The 19244-nt window shown below is 37.5% G+C and overlaps 1 protein-coding gene across 9 annotated transcripts in view; it reads right to left on the minus strand.

Annotated features, from left to right (window-relative positions):
• Nucleotides 1-19244, minus strand: part of LOC105490820 (zinc finger MYND-type containing 11) — a 117242-nt gene that overhangs the window by 93618 nt on the left and 4380 nt on the right. The window contains exon 1 of one of the 9 annotated variants that reach the window (XM_071070558.1): nucleotides 18930-18950. The exons of the other annotated variants lie outside the window; for them this stretch is intronic. The gene's annotated coding sequence lies outside the window, so the exon portion shown is untranslated. Of the gene's footprint in view, nucleotides 1-18929; nucleotides 18951-19244 lie in introns of those variants that run through there. 9 annotated transcript variants of the gene reach the window in all.

Genomic DNA, 19244 nt, shown 5'->3' on the forward strand with positions numbered 1-19244 from the left:
ACTTATAAATTCAGGGCTAATATCCCTAATATGTAAAGAACCTCTAAAATCTTGGAATACACCCCAAAATCCAATAGAAAAAAAATAAGCACAAGATACGGATAAACAGAAAACACAAAAAGTAATGCAAAAGGCCTACACATTCATTGAAAGATGCTTAATTTATCTCATTATTAGAGAAGAGCAATTTTTAGATTACATTTAATATATCATTTCTACATATTAGACTAGCAAAACTCTAAAAGCCTGGCAATGTACTCTGCTTTACAGGCTGCAGGGAAGTAGGCATTCTCATACACTACTGGTGGGAACACAAAATGTCACAGTCTTTATAGAGGGGAATATGGCAATAATCACCAAAGTTACGTATGCATTTACTCTTTGACCCACCAATCTCACTGGCAAAAATCACAAAATGATGTATATATAAAGTCATTTATCATAGCCCTATCTGTACTAGTAAATCAATAAGGAACTGGTTGAATACGGTATGGGGCATCCATACAGTGGAGTATAATCACCTACTGAAAAAAAAAAATAAGAGGGATCATGTCAAAATGCAACTAAAGAAAAAAAAAGTGGATTTCATCAACATTAAAAAGTTTTGTATTTCAAAGAACACCATTAAGTGAAAAGACAACCATATAATGTAAAAGAAATTTTAAAAAATTTTTAAAAACGTGCAAATCATATATTTGATAAAGAGGTTCTATTCAAAATATACAAAAATTACTACAACAATAGAAATACAAATAACCCAAGTAAAACATGGATAAAGGATCTGAACAGATGTTTCTCTAAAAAAGATACGTAAATGGCCAGTAAGTACATAAAAAGATGCTTAATATTAGTTATTAGAGAAATGCAAATCAAAATCACAATGAAATGCCAGTTCACAACCACGAGGATGGCTTCAATCAAGAAATCATACAATAGGCTGGGTGCGGTGGCTCATGCCTGTAATGGCAGCACTTTAGGAGGCCAAAGAGGGCAGATGACTTGAGCCCAGGAGTTCAGGACCAGTCTGGCCAACATGGTGAAACCCTGTCTCTACAAAAAAACAAAAATTAGCTGGGCGTAGTGGCAAACACCTACAGTTCCAGCTACTCAGGAGGCTGAAGTCAGAGGATCACTTGAGTCCAGGAGCTAAGGCTGCAGTAAGCCAAGATCTCACCACTGTACTCCAACCTGGGTGACACAGCGAGACCTTGTCTCAAAAAAAAAGAAGAAGAAAAGGAATAACAGAATAATAGAAACTGGTGCAATAATAGAAACCAGTGTTCTCATACATTGCTGCTGGTAATGTAAAATGGTGCAGCTGCTTTCAAAAACAGTATGGCAGGTCCTCAAAAAGAAAACAGAGTTCCCAAATGACCTAGCAATTCCACTCCTAAACATATACACAAAAGAACTGAAAACATACATCCACACAAAAAACATGTACATGTACATTCACAGCAGTATTACTGACATTAGCCTAAAAGTGGAAAAAACCCAAATGTCCATCAACTGATAAATGGATAAACAAAATGAAACAAAATGTGTTATATCCAATGGAATATTATTCATACAATGAAATGTTATTTGGCCAGAAAAAGGAGTAAGATACTGACACATGCTACAACATGGATGAACCTTGAAAACATTCTGCTAAGTGAAAGAAGCCAGAAACAAAAGGCCACATATTATATGATTTTTGTTTATATGAAACATCCAGAACAGACAAATCCACAGAAAGACTGGTAGGTGCCAGGGGATGTGGTGAAAGAAAATGGGAAATGACTGCTATTGGGTCTGGGGTTTCTTTTTGGAGTGGTGAAAATGCTCTGGAATTAGACGGTGGTAATGGCTACAATACCTTGTAAATGCACTAGAAATCACTGATTTGTATACTTTTTTTAAAAGTCACTGGAGTCAATTTACCTGTTACTTTGTTCAAGTGAGGAGTCAGCAGAGGACTATTTTTATAGTGTCTATTAAAATTATGAACTTACACAGAATTATAAAGAATTTCCAAACCAGGATTCCTGATTTTTGCCCTTCCTTTCCTTGAGGCCTCCCCTACCCTCTAGGAAAGTAGCTTATGTGTGCTTTCATTTTCATTACTGTTAATTATTAACTTTTAAAAATGGCTATTATGCCAGGTACAAAGGCTCATGCCTGTCATCCCAGCACTTTGGGAGGCTGAGGCAAGTGGATCACTTGAGGTCAGGGGTTTGAGACAAGCCTGGACAACATGGTGACAACCTGTCTCTACAAAAAATACAAAAATTAGCCAAGTGTGGTGGCATGCACCTATAATCCCAGCTACTTGGGAGGCTGAGGCAGGAGAATTGCTTGAACCTGGGAGGCGGAGGTTGCAGTGAGCCGAGATTGCACCACTGCATTCTAGCCTGGGCGACAGAGCAAGACTCTGTCTCCAAAAACAAAAATAAAAAAAGCTATTATGGAAATTTTCAAATATACTAGAGAGAATAATATAAACCTTTTATGGTACAACTTAACATTTTACCATATTTTAAATCTAAATTATTTTCCTGAAATTGCCAAGTCCTAGGCATCAAAAGTTCACTATGGTACACAGTAATTTATCAATAAAAATAACAAGTGTTAACTGTAAAATTCAGTTAAAAAAACAAACTTGACTCTTTCTAATACCCTCTTGTCTGCCATCAGAAATATCAAAGAATGTAAGAGAGCCTATACTGCCAGTCCTCAAATACCAGTAAGGAGATCTGTGCCTAGATCATTGAAAATAGGTAAGTAATACAAAGGTATTTTTTGTTTGTATTTTTTTTTTTTTTTTTTTTTTTTTGAGACGGAGTCTTGCTCTGTCACCCAGGCTGGAGTGCAGTGGCCGGATCTCAGCTCACTGCAGGCTCCTCCTCTCGGGTTCACGCCATTCTCCTGCCTCAGCCTCCCGAGTAGCTGGGTCTACAGGCACCCGCCACTTCGCCCGGCTAGTTTTTTGTATTTTTTAGTAGAGACGGGGTTTCACCGTATTAGCCAGGATGGTCTCGATCTCCTGACCTCATGATCCGCCTGTCTCGGCCTCCCAAAGTGCTGGGATTACAGGCTTGAGCCACCGCGCCCGGCCTCATTTTGTTTGTATTTTTAACGTGGCTCTTTTTCTGTGTTTTTATTAAATAAGTATTTGGAATCATGACCTGGATATGTATGAAAACTCAGACCAAACGATCTGAAATTCTCCACTCCACAAATATGTTACTTCTCAAATGAATATATTCCACTAGTTTACTTCCAAATTGATGGTCCTCACATTATCTGAAGGTTAGGGAACTAGTTATTTTGTTTTGTTTTTACTTAATAAGGGCCTTTAAGCTAAAGTATATAATATCTTTGTGATTAGAACTTTAAAGCATGTAGCATATTTATGCTAAGAAATTAATCACATGAACAGAGGGAAAAGGATCTACCATCCATAAGTTTTAGTTATGTGCTTTGTGTAAGTAAAACACCAAAATACAGTAAGGTTTGATTTATCCCAATTTAAAGATACATTCTATAAATTTTCCAAGTAAGTGATTTCTTTAAGCATTAAAAATTTCTTAAGATGTGACTGCAACTGTAACGTATGTTTGAAATGCCCATATCTGCTTAAACAGAGTATAAACAAACATGTTTTCTAACTCCCCAAGGTCATCATATGCAACAATACAGAAAAATCGACTCAGGTGCACAGGGGCTGTTTCTCTCTGCAGCAGGTTCTCTCAACCCTGGAGCCATCTGAGGCCAGTGGCTCCTGGTTGTGAGGCCATCCTGTGCATCATATGCTCAGTGGCTTCCCTGGCCTTGACCTAGTTGATGCCTATAGTATCCTCCAAGGCATGATGATCAAAATTGTCTCCAGACAGAGCCAAATAGCCCCTGCAGGGTAAAGTCCACCAGACTTGAAAAATCCCTGCTGTAAATTAAATGGTCAGGCTTTTGCACTCCTGTGCTTAAAATTTGTTGTTTTCTATATCCTCCCTCAAGGTTTGCCACTCGATGGCCCAGTAACTGTATATAGGTTTCTCAAAGGATTCCCTTGTCCTTTTAGAACTGGTTTAAGTCTCTTGTACACCAAAACGTCAATACATCACCATGATGACAGCCAGTCTCCCAAAGAGGACCTCTTTGGTTACGGTAAAAGAGGGTGGAAGCTCCCCTCTGAATAAGGGCGTGAGTTTTTAAATTATAAATATTATGGCTAATAGGTAATCTTTTTAGATTTTTGGTCTTGGTTTAATCTTGGCCAAAACCAAAAGTGCAAAAATCATACCATGTCTTAATTTGCTTTTTAAAAAATTACTAGTGAAGCCAAACATCATTTCAAGCAAAACCTTTTTTTTTGTTTGTAGCTCTTCTTTAGAAAAGTACCACTTGTGTTCCCACTGTATTGTTTGCTTTTTTCTTAATGATTCTTCAAAATTCCTATTTCTGTTTCTCATTGTTGTTGCTGTTTTGGTAGAGATGGGGTCTCGCTATATTGCCCAGGCTGGTCTCAAACTCCTGGCCTCAAGATATCCTCCTGCTTTGGTCTCCCAAATTGCTGGGATTACAGGTGTGGGCCACCATACCCAGCTAAAAATTCTTTATATACCATAAGAGTATTATCCTTTGGGTTATCATCTATGTTGCCAATATAGTTCCAGTTCCCTTCTTTGTTAACAACAGGGTTTTTCATTTTTAAATTGTATGTAGTTAAATTTGTCCATCTTCTCCTTCAAGATTTTGCATACACTTTTCTCAACATAAAATTTTAAAGCTACATACCAAAAAAGTACATTTTTCATCATAAAAATCTCACTTTCTTTTTAACCATATGAGATGCTTTGTGGGGGGGGGGGGGGGGGGCCAAAGCCAAAAGCCAAACACTGATTCTTCTTTTAAAGTCATATACACCAAAAACATATTATATACTAAGCCACTACTGCCTAGGTTGGAAACAGAGATAAAATTACATGGAAAAAAAAGATGTCCAACTAATAGAATACAAAATACGGTCATATCACCCTGAACACGCCTGATCTCATCTGATCTTGGAAGCTAAGCAGGATTGGGCCTGGTTAGTACTTGGATGGGAGACAAAATAAGAGAAATTTTCTTATATTTCATTTGTAGCCATGAAATTTCAGTACAAAATTGACTTTTTAATAAAATGAGATATTAAAAGATGTGAAAATGTTTTTATCTTTATATCTATTAAAATCTTTGTATCGGCCGGGCGCGGTGGCTCAAGCCTGTAATCCCAGCACTTTGGGAGGCCGAGATGGGTGGATCACGAGGTCAGGAGATCGAGACTATCCTGGCTAACACGGTGAAACCCCGTCTCTACTAAAAAATACAAAAAAACTAGCCGGGCGAGGTGGCGGGCGCCTGTAGTCCCAGCTACTCGGGAGGCTGAGGCAGGAGAATGGCGTGAACCCGGGAGGCGGAGCTTGCAGTGAGCTGAGATCCGGCCACTGCACTCCAGCCTGGGCGACAGAGCGAGACTCCGTCTCAAAAAAAAAAAAAAAAAAATCTTTGTATCTATTAAAAAGATATAAAATCCTCATATAGAAAAGCTGTAGCTATTTTATCTACATCGATTCTCATTATTTGCAGATTATGTATTTGCAAATGTTCCTACTTGCTAGAATTATTTGTAATCCCCAAATCAATCCTTATGGTGTTCTGACATCATATGACCACAGAAATGCACAGAGCAGCTGACAACTGAGTCACCAGCATGCACACTCCCAGCTGGGACCCCCGCGACCATGCTCTGCCTTCTCGTTTCAGTTCTCATGCTGTAATAACAGGCATCCGTCTCGAGATCTATGATGCCAGGTTTTTCGCTTTTTTGTGCTTTTTGTTGTGATTTTGCTGTTTATAGTGGCCCCCAAGTGTAATGCTGATGTGCTAGTGTTCCTAAGTGCAAGAAGGCTGTGATGTGCCTTACAGAGACACTGTAACACCACACATATGTATGTATGAGATGAGCTTTTGTTCAGGTATGAATTATAGTAATGCTGGCCTTGAGTTCAATGTCAATGATTCAACAATATGATACACCCAGAAAAATGAAAAGAAAATGCGCTCATCTGTGTATGAGGCCATTCCCAAAAGTGCTACGGTAACATCTATAGCATGTGATGAAGTTATAGAAAAGTGGCTAACTTTGTGCATTCATGGGATGATGATCAATTAAACAGCAAGTGTGGTGAACAGCAATGTTGTAAAGCTGAAAGCCAAAGAAATTCATGATCTCTTTACACAGGGTCAGGAAAATGTTAAACCCTTCTTGGCTAGTGCTGGCTGTCTCATGTTCAAAAGGTGGTATGGCATGAAACCATTAAACTTGAAGGCAAGGCAGTTTCTGCAGATCAGGAGGCTGCAAAAGAAATTTTTTAATATTTGCTAAAGGTTACAGAGGGAATGGGTTACGTGGAAGAAATTGGCTTGTTTTACAAGGACATTGGTAAATGAACCCAACTAATGCAAATGGCACTTTGGTTTATAAAAATGTTGTGACTAGAGGCTCACAGGAACCAAACTATTTCCCCTAGTGCAACAGGTCAGCATTCATCAATTCAGTGCATAACGGTGAATAATGAGACTCAACTATAATAAAGTATGTAATCTTTGCTTTTTAAATGTTTTGAATCGCCATTTCTGTAACATACAATAAACATTCTGTAGATGTTACTGATATAAATAGAATGTATGCCAATAACAGAGGTAGATTTTTAAAAAATGGAAACTTTTTGTGATATTTCTAGTTTGAGACAGCCAACTTTGAATAATTACCAGCATGGTAGATCAGGGATTACTGTGATCCTGTCATCTGCTAGAACATTTCCTAACAAGTTAATTACAATGACATAATCACTGTCTACTAGGAACTTGAAAATTGAAGAAACAGGATATGTAAACATTTTTATTAATATTCATTTTAATTGGCTATTCACTTATTATATAGCAATCATACTAGTCTGTGCTAAATTTAACCAGAATGTTTCATTTCTCAAATTTTTTGAGAGATTTGTCATAATTTGCAGATTGTATAATAGTAAGCTTCATATCTGACAAAAATAGCAAATAACAATTCTGTACTTCAAAACTGGTGGAATGTGAATTACCTAGAGAACATATCAGTACATCAGTACCATGGCTAAAGGTATTCAAGGGCAGAGAGACAATAGGAAATTTCAATCTGTTCCTATACAAATAGCTTACACCACAAGTTACACATCTTGCTTGATAATGAATTTAAAAGGTAGGATAACGCAATAGTTTATATGTTATACACATTAATAATAGCATAATACTACAGACAACAATTCAGGTGGTATCTCAACCTCTACTGACCTCTCTTTTTTCCTAATACATTTATCTTTGAAATTATCACGTTTTAATTAATTCATGAAGTTAGACCAAATTGCCACTGAACTTTTCCATTATTTACATTGTGATTACATGGGAATTACTATAATTTTTAAACCCTCAACTATTTGCCATTCCATGCAAAAGAGACTATACCACAATGAAGGAGAAAACTTTACCTGACTATATACATATTACTAGCATGAATGAACAACAGGAAAAAGAACTAGGGAATTATACGGCCACTTTTTAGATCAAATCTAGCAAAGACATGCGCGGGAAGAACAGCTCCTGGCACTCACTCTGATGCCACATGTCACCACAATCACAACATACTTCAGGCTGATGTCCAACTTTTGAGCAACAGAATTCTGGTTTTGAAAATACACATTTCTGTCTTATTTTTGACTCCGTCTTACTGAATGAATATAGTTCTCAAAGTTTGTATCTTTGAAAATATATAAAATATTTCATTAAATGTGAAATAAAAAATTAAAATTTCACAATTACTTTACACATCGTGAAGTGTCAGGCAACAGTAGACATGGCCAACAGTGGACACTGACAATGTGTGCCAATAAATCTGGCACTTTCTATAGCTAAATAACCAAATATTTCGGTTATTGCAATATAATAGCTCTTTCTAAAGTACTTTGAGTTTTAATTTGGTTAAAATATGTTTCTTGTAATCTTGAAAAGGGGTGCCAATTAAGTCTGCTCACATTTCACATTTTTAATGGATGTGTAATGACTGTCTAGGGCACTGGGTGAAGAAGGATTCTGAGGTCTAGGAGTAAACACAGGTTTTGGGGAGAAGGGGGAGGAGAGTCGGTGTCCAGGAAACTAAAATATATAAATAAATTAATTATTGTGACTTCTGAAGGTATATTTTCTAGAATAATCCCATCTCATCAGCATTAAAAATGGCTACAGCCTGAGGCACAGATTCTCTAAAATCTGCCAGGTTTTAGACTTGGTGCTGGCCAGCTCACATCCATTCCTAACACTTTCAGGCTAAACTGGGGTGAATCCTGCCAAACTATTTCCTTCACTTATGACTCCATTTCTCAAACTTTCTGCCTTGCAATCTCTGAAGATGGAGTGGTCAAAGCAACTAGTGGCCACTCTATCTGAGGGGCAGGGTTCCATTAAAAAGGAAGAGAAAGAAGTGTAGAAATAATGTACTTCATTAGACTCTGTTTCAGCCTTTCTTCTCCACTCCCACAACAGAATTTCCCTTAAGTGATATAATGTCTATTTAAAGTGTGAGACTTGATAAAGTATAAAATTAGTGCCCATTTATACTAAAACATACCCAGAATTTAATATGAAAATATTATTAACAGTACATGTATTAAGTAGTTATTTACTATTGTATTGTTCTTTCAAAAGTAAACCATATTTAAAAAATAATAATACATTTTGGGAGGCTGATGTGGGCGGATCACGAGGTCAGGAGATCGAGACCATTCTGGCTAACACCGTGAAACCCCATCTCTACTAAAAATACAAAAAATTAGCCGGGTGTGGTGGGTGGCGGGCACCTGTAGTCCCAGCTACTCGGGAGGCTGAGGCAGGAGAATGGCTGAACCTGGGAGGCAGAGCTTGCAGTGAGCCGAGATAGCGTCACCGCACTCCAGCCTAGGCGTCTCAAATAATAATAACAATAACAACAACCACCACCACCTCAGCGTTCTGCCTCACAGCAATTCCCAGGCCACAGTGCATGGATGGAGATCCAAAGGGAGCCTGTGGTCTCACTGAGCTGAGGAGAAAGAGATCAGAGACTGGAGTGGTCAAGTTTCAGTTCAGCCTTTCTTTTCAGAAAATTCATATTTTTCAAAGTCAATTACTTTCTATGAGTCAGACATCAGACCCTCTCCCTTCCTATTATTCACAATGTCTAGTGTAACATTTTCCACTTTATTCTTCAAGTTCAAATTTCATAAAATTATTGTCTTTAAAATGCAATTCTAACACAGCAGCAATTAAGAATATAATTCTTGAATGTATCCGGTAATCTAAAACTCACAAAATTATGTATATTTAAGAAAATTTGGCTTAGCACACTTTAAAAACACAGACGTTGTGTGTTATCACCTGAGGTCTAACCCGGAAGACAGTAAGGACACTGACACCAGTGGAAAACCAATGGTGGACAAGGCTGTGCTGCACCATCAGAAGAGCAAACGAAGAGCCCTGATGAGGCCCTGGTGAGCACCCTGTCGACAGTCAGCACCAAGCCCAGGGAGGCTTACCTGGTCACTCCCTAAAACTCCACCTGCCATGCATCTTGGCTTTTGTGGAATCAGTGAAGAATTATGAACACTATGTTAAAGAGAAAATAAAGAAACCTGTGGAAATTATCAGGCACTGCCTAGGTCCTGGGATACCTGTGAAGCCTCAAAACCCTAGTGTGAGTAATATAATTACTAAGGAGTGAATGCAAATATTGGACAGTAGGGGTTGGAGCCACAGTGAGTCTTACACCTCAAGGGCTTCTTCCCAGAGCAAAGGAAGTTAAGACACACTCTTCTGACACTAGTTTAGAGACTCTCATCTCCTCCTGTAGACGGACAAGCCTGTAGAACCATCTGTACGTGGAAATAATACCCCTAGCCTGGAGGAACATCAATAATCACCCGAAATCCAGATAAACATCAGGGATAAAGAAGAGGCTAGCCAGAGACCTAGGCAAAGCCTGAAAAACCTTCTCGGGTGGTCTCACTTGACTGAAGACATAACCCCAAGATGGTTGATCTGACTGCCCCAGGGATGCCTATCAGGATTAGGAGACATCCTGGAGAGCTGGCTACAGGACAGGCAGGAACACTTTTGTATTGCTGTTTTTCAAATTACCGGAATGCCCAGACATTCAAAGTGGATGGCAGCCCATATCCTGACTATAACGTATCTCAAGATCTAATGTGCATTTACCTATGATTATAGTTATATCTGTGACCATCAGGGAATATCAATAAACGATACCTTTGATATCCATTTTCTCTGGCAATACAGTAGCATGTTTGAGGAATCCAAAAAGATTTAAGGCTCTCATCTAGGATGCATTTATTTTTCGGGTTATTTTAATTATCATCTTTTTAAGGGAACTTCATGGATCTGATTCTTGAAAGAGAATTCCTGAGGCTTGGAGCTAAAAGTCCCAGGGTACAACATTTTATATACGCTACTCCAAAAACAAATATTTAAAAAGGCACATATACCTCTGCCCACCTCAAAAAATAAAAATTTGAAACTTGAAAAGCTAAAATAAAACTGTTTCCTTTTAAAAATTACAGCTCAATAGGAGGAACATACCTCAAAATATGAAAAGCCATCTATGACAAACCCAGAGTCAACATCACACTGAATGGGGAAAAGTTGAAAGCATTCCCCCTAAGAACTAGAACAAGGCAAGGATACCTACTTTCACTACTTCTATTCAACACAGTACTGGAAGTCCTAGTCAGAGTAATCTGACAAGAAAAAGAAATAAAAGGCATCCAAATTGGAAAAGAGAAAGTCAAACTATTTGTTTGCCAATGATAAGCTCATATACCTAGAAAACTCTAAAGACTCTTCCAAAAGACCCCTAGATTTGATAAATGAATTCAGTAAAGTCTTATGCTACAAAATCAATGTACACAAATTGGTAGTGCTGCTATATACCAACAACGACCAAGCCGAGTGTATTAGTCCGTTCTCACACTGCTAGAAAGACATACCCGAGACTGGGTAATTTATAAAGAAAAAGAGGTTTAATGAACTCACAGTTCCACATGACTGGGGAGACCTCACAATCATGGCGGAAGCCAAAGGAGAAGCAAAGGAACGTCTTACATGATGGCAGGCAAGAGAACCTGTGCAGGTGAACTGCCTTTTAGAAAACCATCAGATCGGCTGGGCCCGGTGGCTCAAGCCTGTAATCCCAGCACTTTGGGAGGCCGAGATGGGCGGATCACGAGGTCAGCAGATCGAGACCATCCTGGCTAACCCAGTGAAACCCCGTCTCTACTAAAAATAAAAATAAAAAAAAAAAAACTAGCCGGGCGAGGTGGCGGGCGCCTGTAGTCCCAGCTACTCGGGAGGCTGAGGCAGGAGAATGGCGTAAACCTGGGAGGCGGAGCTTGCAGTGAGCTGAGATCCGGCCACTGCACTCCAACCTGGGCGACAGAGCGAGACTCCGTCTCAAAAAAAAAAAAAAAAAAAAGAAAAGAAAACCATCAGATCTCGCCAGACTTATTCACTATGATGAGAACAGCATGGGAAAAACCTGCCACCATGATTCAATTACCTCCCACTGGGTCCCTCCCCCAATGCATGGGGATTATGGGAGCTACAATTCAAGATGAGATTTGCGGGGGGTACATGGCCAAACCGTATCACTGAGAAATCAGATCAAGAACTCAATCCTTTATTATATGATAGCTGCAAAAACAAAACAACACAACAACAAAACTCTAGAAGTATACTTAACAGAGGAGGTGAAAGATCGCTACAAGAAGAACTACAAAACACTACTGAAAGAAATCACAGATGATACAAACAAATGGAAATACATCCCATGTTCATGGATTGGAAAAATCAGTATCATGAAAACAACCATGCTGCCCAAAACAATCTATAGATTCAATGCAATTCCTATCAAAATACAAACATTGTTTTAATAGAAATAGAGAAAAATCCTAAAATTCATATGGAGCCAAAAAATGGCTCAAATGGCCAAAGCAATCCTATGCAAAATAACTATTATCTGGAGGCATCACATTACCTGACTTTATATTACAAGGCTATAGTAAGCAAAACAGCATGGTACTGATATAAAAGTACACACATAGGAAGGAAAAGAATAGAAAACCTAGAAATAAGGCCAAATATTTACAACCAACTGATCCTTGACAAAGCATAAACAAAATTGGGGAGAGGACACGTTATTCAATAAATGATACTGGGAAAACTGGATAGTCACACATAGAAGAATGAAACTGGATCCCTATCTCTCACCCTATACAAAAATCAACTCAAGATGGATTAAAGAATTAAATCTAAAACCAAAAACCATAAAAATTCTAGAAGAAACCATACGAAAAATTCTTCTGGACAGTGGCCTAGACAAAGAATTTATGACTAAGACCCCAAAAGCAAATGCCACAAAAAGAAAAAAAACAAGACCTAATTAAACTAAAAAGCTTCTGCACAGTAAAGAAAATAATCATCAGAGTAAACAACCCACAAAATGGGAGAAAATATTTGGAAACTATGCATCTGACAAAGGACTGGTATCCAGAATCTACAAGGAACTCAAAACAGCAAGAAAAAAAATCCCAACAAAAAGTGGACAAATGACATGAATAGACACTTCTCAAAGAAAGATATACAAATAACCAACAAACACGTAAGAAAATGCTAACTATGACTAATCATCAGGGAAATGCAAATTAAAACCACAGTGAGATACCACCTTACCCCCACAAGAATGGTGATTATCGGAAAGTCAAAAACCAATAGGTGTTGGCATCGATGTGAAGAAAAGAGAATGCTTATGGGAATGTATAGGAATGTAAATTAGTACAACCTCTATGGAAAACGGCACGGACATTCCTCAAAGTACTAAAAGTAGATCTACCATTTCATTCAGCAATCCCACTGCTGGGCATCTACCCACAGGAAAAGAACTCATTACATCAAAAAGACACCTGCATGCATATGTTTCTTGTGGCACAATTCACAATTGCAAAGATAGGGAACCAACCTAAGTGCCCATCAACCAATAAATGAAAAAAGAAAAAGTGATATATGCATATGGAATACTCTCAGCCATAAAAGAAAATCAATAAAATAATGTCTTTTGCAGAAACTTGAATGAAGCTAGAGGCCATTATTCTGAATGAAATAACTCAGGAATGGAAAACCAAACACTGCATGTTCTCACTTGTAAGTGGGAACTAAGCTATGGGTACACAAAGGCATACACAGTAGTATCATGGACACTGGAGACTCAGAATGAGGAAGAGTGGAAGAGGAGTAAGAGATTTTAAAAATCTCTTTAATATTTAATATTTTTAAAATATTGGGTACAATGTACACTACTCAGGTGATGGGCACACTAAAATCTCAGACTTAACCACTACTCAATTTATCTATGTAACCAAAAACCACTTGCACCTAAAGCTAATGAAATATGTCTGCATATATTATATATAAAATACATTTTATATCTATAAATAAAAAATTAGAGCCCAGACCCAACCCCTGAGATTGATTTAATGTTTTTGTTAAAAAAAAAAAAAAAAAAAAGGAATTCAGATGCTCAGTCAGCCACAACTGAGAACCACTATGCTAACTCACTCCTAGTTCCTAATGTGAGTTGTGTAACACTGTCATCTAAAATTCTAAACAGTTTATTTAAAAAAAATAGGCCAGGCGATTACACATCTGTAATCCCAACACTTCGGGAGGCCGAGATGGGCAGAACACTTGAGCCTAGGTGTTTGAGATGATCCTGGGCAACATGGGAAAACCCTCCCCACTACGAAAAAAGTACCAAAATTAGCCAGGTGTGGTGGCACGCGCCTATAGTCCCAGCTACTCGAGAAGTTGAGGCAGGAGCATCCCCTAACCCCAGGAGATCGAGGCTGCAGTGAGCAGTTATGGCGGTTATGGTGCCACTGCACTCCAGCCTGGGCAACACAGCGAGACTCTGTGTTAAAAAACAAAATTAAATTAAAATAGATAAATGAGGTACAAATACGACTGCAACGACAGTGAATTTTTCCTCAGCATGAGTGGAAAGTCTAACTTTAAATTGGACTGCTGGCTGTTCAGCTTTTAATTCATTTGAAAATAACTGAGACTAATATTATTTTTATTTGAACAGTCCTAAAAATATTTAAAAATTAACTTTAAAATGATTGAAATGGCAGTTTCTTCTTTTTTTTTTTTTTTTTTTTTTGAGGCAGGGTCTTGCTCTGTTGTCCAGACTGGAGTGCAGTGGCAGGATCTCCGCTCACTGCAACCTCTGCCTCCCGGGCTCAAGTGATTCGCCCGCCTCGGCCTCCCAAAGTGCTGTGATTACAGGCATGAGCTACCTGACCCTGCCTCAAATGGCAGTTTCTTACCTGAAATAATCCAACATGAATATTGATCACAAGTAAAAGGCTTCGTTAAGTTATAATTGTAGAACATACATGTGCAGACTGGTAAAATAAGTATTGTGAAATAAAGGATCTCTGGTACTTTAATATTAAATTTGATTTTTTCTAAACATACAAGAAAATGCCAAATTACAAGTACAGTAGAAAAAATACTGTAGACTTATATCATTTATAATTTAAAAAGACAACATCTCTAATGGTAAATAACCTCCTCTCAAAACCTATTAAATTTGACATCAATGGAAGGCCCAAACAAATTTTTCTCAATTTTTTTTTTTTGTATTGCAAGAACTGGACAGTGAAAGTAGGTATATTTTACATTAATTGGGGAAGGGCTCCATGTCAAAATTCAATAGAAAATTAAGGACCTGCTTTCTAAAACAGCATTTGTCAGACATACTTTCGAGATAGAAAAACAAGCAAGAGGCAGATAAATCAAGACTCTACAAGAAGAGAAAACTAAAAAATTCATAATAGCTTTCAAAAGTTGAGAGAGCTTCCCTCATGCTTAGCCCTCAATTATTCCATTGCAGCATCACTGCTGATGAGTGTCAGGATGATCTCAATCTGTGGGTGCTATCACTTGATTATTTCTCTCTTAACCATATGCTTCTCACAAAATGGTATTATTTTATGTTAGATGACAGTACATACCCAACAGAATGCTGAAGCCTTAGCATTTAATACAGCTTTCAAGAAATTAGCATTTAATACAGCTTTCAAGAAATTAGCTATCTGAATCCAAATTGAACTTATCCAGTAGGGGGAGTGTTACAACCTCAAGACAATGACTTCCCTTTCCAAGACAGCAAGAATACTTGAGTTAATTCCAAATGTTTTCAAACAATTTTCTCCATTATGTAAGTATTAAAATGAAGACCTGCAGGTGCCCCGCCTCCAGTGCTCCTGTCCCTGAACCAAGTTATCTTCCTAATGTGAGCTACCATAGTGACAAGCAAGAAAATGAACCAATTATCTATGCTTGTTCTCAGATTACTAGCTGTCATTACCAGTGAGTAGGCATTAACCAGAACTTCATAAATAGAATGTTTTGATTGCCCGGAGTTTCCTAATACTCCTGTCTTTCTACCTCCTGCTTTTATAAGCAGTGGTACACAGTTTTACACTTTGTTAATATTACGTACTTTTGCACTTATAAAAGTGCATTGGGAAAATGAAGGTATATCACTATAAAGATTTAAGGAGTTGATGGGTTTTCGGGAAACAGAGCAGCATAGCAGATTACAGGTGTGGTAGTCATACATTTGAATTCAGACCAATTTGATTATGTCTCTACGACCTTGAGCACCAGTAACTTAACCCTTCTGAGTCTATTCGCTTATTACAAATTGTTACAATGACACATCCCTCATGATGCTTTTGTGAGGACTAAACAGGATATGAAAATTGCCTAGTATGTGAGACACTCAAAAAGTGACCCCTTTGAAAAAACAGGCCGGGCAAGGTGGCTCACACCTGTAATCCTAGCACTTTGGGAGATCGAATCAGGTGGTTCGCTTGAGCTCAGGAGTTTGGGACCATCCTGGGCAACATGGTGAAACCCCATCACTACAAAAAATTAGCCAGGCATGGTGGCACACACCTGTAGTTCCAGCTACTGGGGAGGCTGTGAGGATCACTTGAGCCCAGGAAGTGGAGGCTGCAGTGACCAGAGTTCTCACCACTGCACTCCCTACAGAATGAGACCGTGTCTAAAAGCAAAACAAAACACAAATAACACAAATGGTGCTGCCGCAAACAACTTTCATGATTAAACCCAGCTTCCTAAAAACTGTTTAGAAAGCAGACTCGTAAAGCGACCTAATGTGTACAGCCAAATTAAAATGTGTATAAATCAGATTATCTTGCTATAAACCACAATATCTTCCCAATTTTTAAAAATAGGCTTTTTAACCCTAGTTATGAGAGCTAATATTATATGACAAGCTCTCAACAGAAATCCTTTGAATATTTTAGTATCTTTCATGTTCACATGATAAATGCTTAAATTAGGAACGAATATCCTTTGCTCTTAACCTATATTTTAAATTTACTTAACATAACGTGCAGACCAAACCGCAGAGAACAAAAAACTACAAATTTAATTTGGATCTACCTTTCATTTAAATGCTGAGATAATATCTGGAGAACACAATATATGTTTGATATTTAATACAGTTCTACTTTTCAACAGAGCGCTTTAAAAGTTACCAATTATAATAAAGTTGCTTTTAAATACCCTCAGGTTGTTAATATAGTAAAATCTCAAAATTACAAATCAGGATAAATTTTAAATCATCAATGCTAAGACTTTGCAAGTAATCCTAACTCAAATACGACTTACCTTAATTCATTCACTGTCCTACAGTACCCAGGTCGGAGTGCAGTGGCTGATTTAGCTCACTGTAGCCTCAAACTCCTGAGCTCAAGCAGTCCTCTTGCCTTTACATTTTACTGTGCTTGCTTCAATAAATGTGTTACCCTGAACTGTAAACTCTACAAAGGCGAGAGCCATCTTATCTTTCTCGCCTCAGCGTCTAAGAAGAGTATGACACATAGCAGAGTTTCAATAAATAACAATGTATTAATAAATGAGGTCAAGATATTAAAATTGCTTATATTCTCCTTATATGAAAATACAATATTTTAGTGTGATCTTATAAAACGAATTATGAAGTAACTTGAACTATAAACGCACTGATGTAAAACTAGTTTACCTACTATACTCAAATATTAAGTTTACAGAAAAATGAAAATACTGTATTTCAGCAAAACACATTTTCCAATTAATGTGTAAGCTAATGTGATCTGTTAATATATCCCTCTCAAAACAAACAGATCGAAGATTCTATATGATTCCTTTATAACTCTGATATAGCAGCATTCTATTACTTTTGTCATTTCTACTTCTTTAGTTTTACATAAAAGTGGGCAAACTTGTAGACATTTATGGAGCAAACATTCTGGACATTTGCAGATGTTACCATATTAAATGAAATGTGTCACATACTCAATGCAACTGTAACTTTACAATTAATAGTGTGAATAACTTAAGTATGTGCACTAAGGGTATTTCTACTACTATCTGATTGAACACATTTTAAAAGAATTTACCCAGCACTGTAATTATGAAAATATTTTCCAATATGCTAAATTCTCTTTAAAAGAAACCTGAGATAAAAATCGGGAAGTTACTGAACAGGAAAAATATATATGCAACGAAAGATTAAATATCTAATTAGGTTATTTATTGAATTGAGTTAAATATCTATGTCTAATAATTTGCCAAAGTTCTGTCCTAAGACATAATAATGGATTACATAAACACTAAAAAAAATCTTATTTTACATATTCTTTGCATTTGCAAATAATTTTGATACTAAAACTTGTACAGCATTTCCATGATACAAACTAAATAACTCTCTGGATTTTCTAGTGGAAAAACAGTAACAACAGGTGCACACAAAATCTTTCCTTAAGCAATAAATCATTTCTGCATATGTTTTTAAAACCGTAACTAAGCCATGATTATTCAAAAAGACTACTGTATTGGGTATTTTGATTTGGGTTCTTCTCTCCCTCACACTATCTTCGTTTCTATCATTTACCTCTTATCCCAGAGACTCTCAAACTTTTATGTTATATAAATCACATTGTCTCAAAAAATATCTATCCACTTCTCGTGTGTTTCTGTGTGTGTGTGTGTCTGGGATAGGATGTGATTAAAGTGTGCTACAAGGTGAACCTTCCATAATTAAAAGGAAGACTGACTGCTATGCTTTTAAGAAGACAATGTGTGGCCGGGCGGCGTGGTGGCTCATGCCTATAATCCCTGCACTTTGGGAGGTCAAGACAGGCAGATATATACGAGTTTGAGACCAGCCTGGCCAACACGGCAAAACCCCAACTCTACTAAAAATACAAAAATTAGTCAGGCATGGTGGCTCCTGCCTGTAGTCACAGCTATTTGGCAGGCTAAGGTATGAGAATCACTTGAACCCAGGAGGTGGAGGTTGTAGTGAGCCGAGATGGCGCCACTGCGCTCCAGCCTGGGCAACAAAGCAAGACCCTATCTCAAAAAAAAAAAAAAAGGACTATGTGTAAGTTTAAGTTGGAGAGTGTACGTGTAAGTAACTTTGCACAGTGGCTGATATACAGTAGACAGACAATACATGATATATTATTATCACGGTCCTCATTTATGTTATAAAATTGTAGCTACTAACTATTTCAAAAGTCGAGACTAAGAGAAGACAAAACACTGAAAACCTGAAGAACAACCTCCAGGTCACTAATATCTGCACAAATCACTGTATCAAAGCAGATTTACATTTGTTTTGAAAACCTGATAATGGCACTGCAAGTAACTGAAAGTATGTAAGAGATATTGGTAGAAATTAAACACACATATGCTGAATTCCTAGTAGAAATGTTGGTGAGGTTTTAATGAAGATCAAATGAAGAGAAAACACCAGTTCTCCTTTATTCGGAAAATCTATCTGCTTCAAGGAAATACAGAAAATACAAACTGAAGCAGTTATGGACACAGTGCCAGAAATGAAAAAAAGAAAAATATTCACGTAAAACCAATGGTTATAATAAGAACTCTCACACAGTGTATTTTAGTTATTTGTATTATTCAAATGAATTAAAATAAATGAATAATAATATCATTCATCAAAGTATTGATAGGCCAGGCACAGTGGTTCATGCCTGTAGTCC

The sequence above is a fragment of the Macaca nemestrina genome, chromosome 9 (assembly GCF_043159975.1).
Source record: "Macaca nemestrina isolate mMacNem1 chromosome 9, mMacNem.hap1, whole genome shotgun sequence".
Classification (NCBI taxonomy): domain Eukaryota; kingdom Metazoa; phylum Chordata; class Mammalia; order Primates; family Cercopithecidae; genus Macaca; species Macaca nemestrina.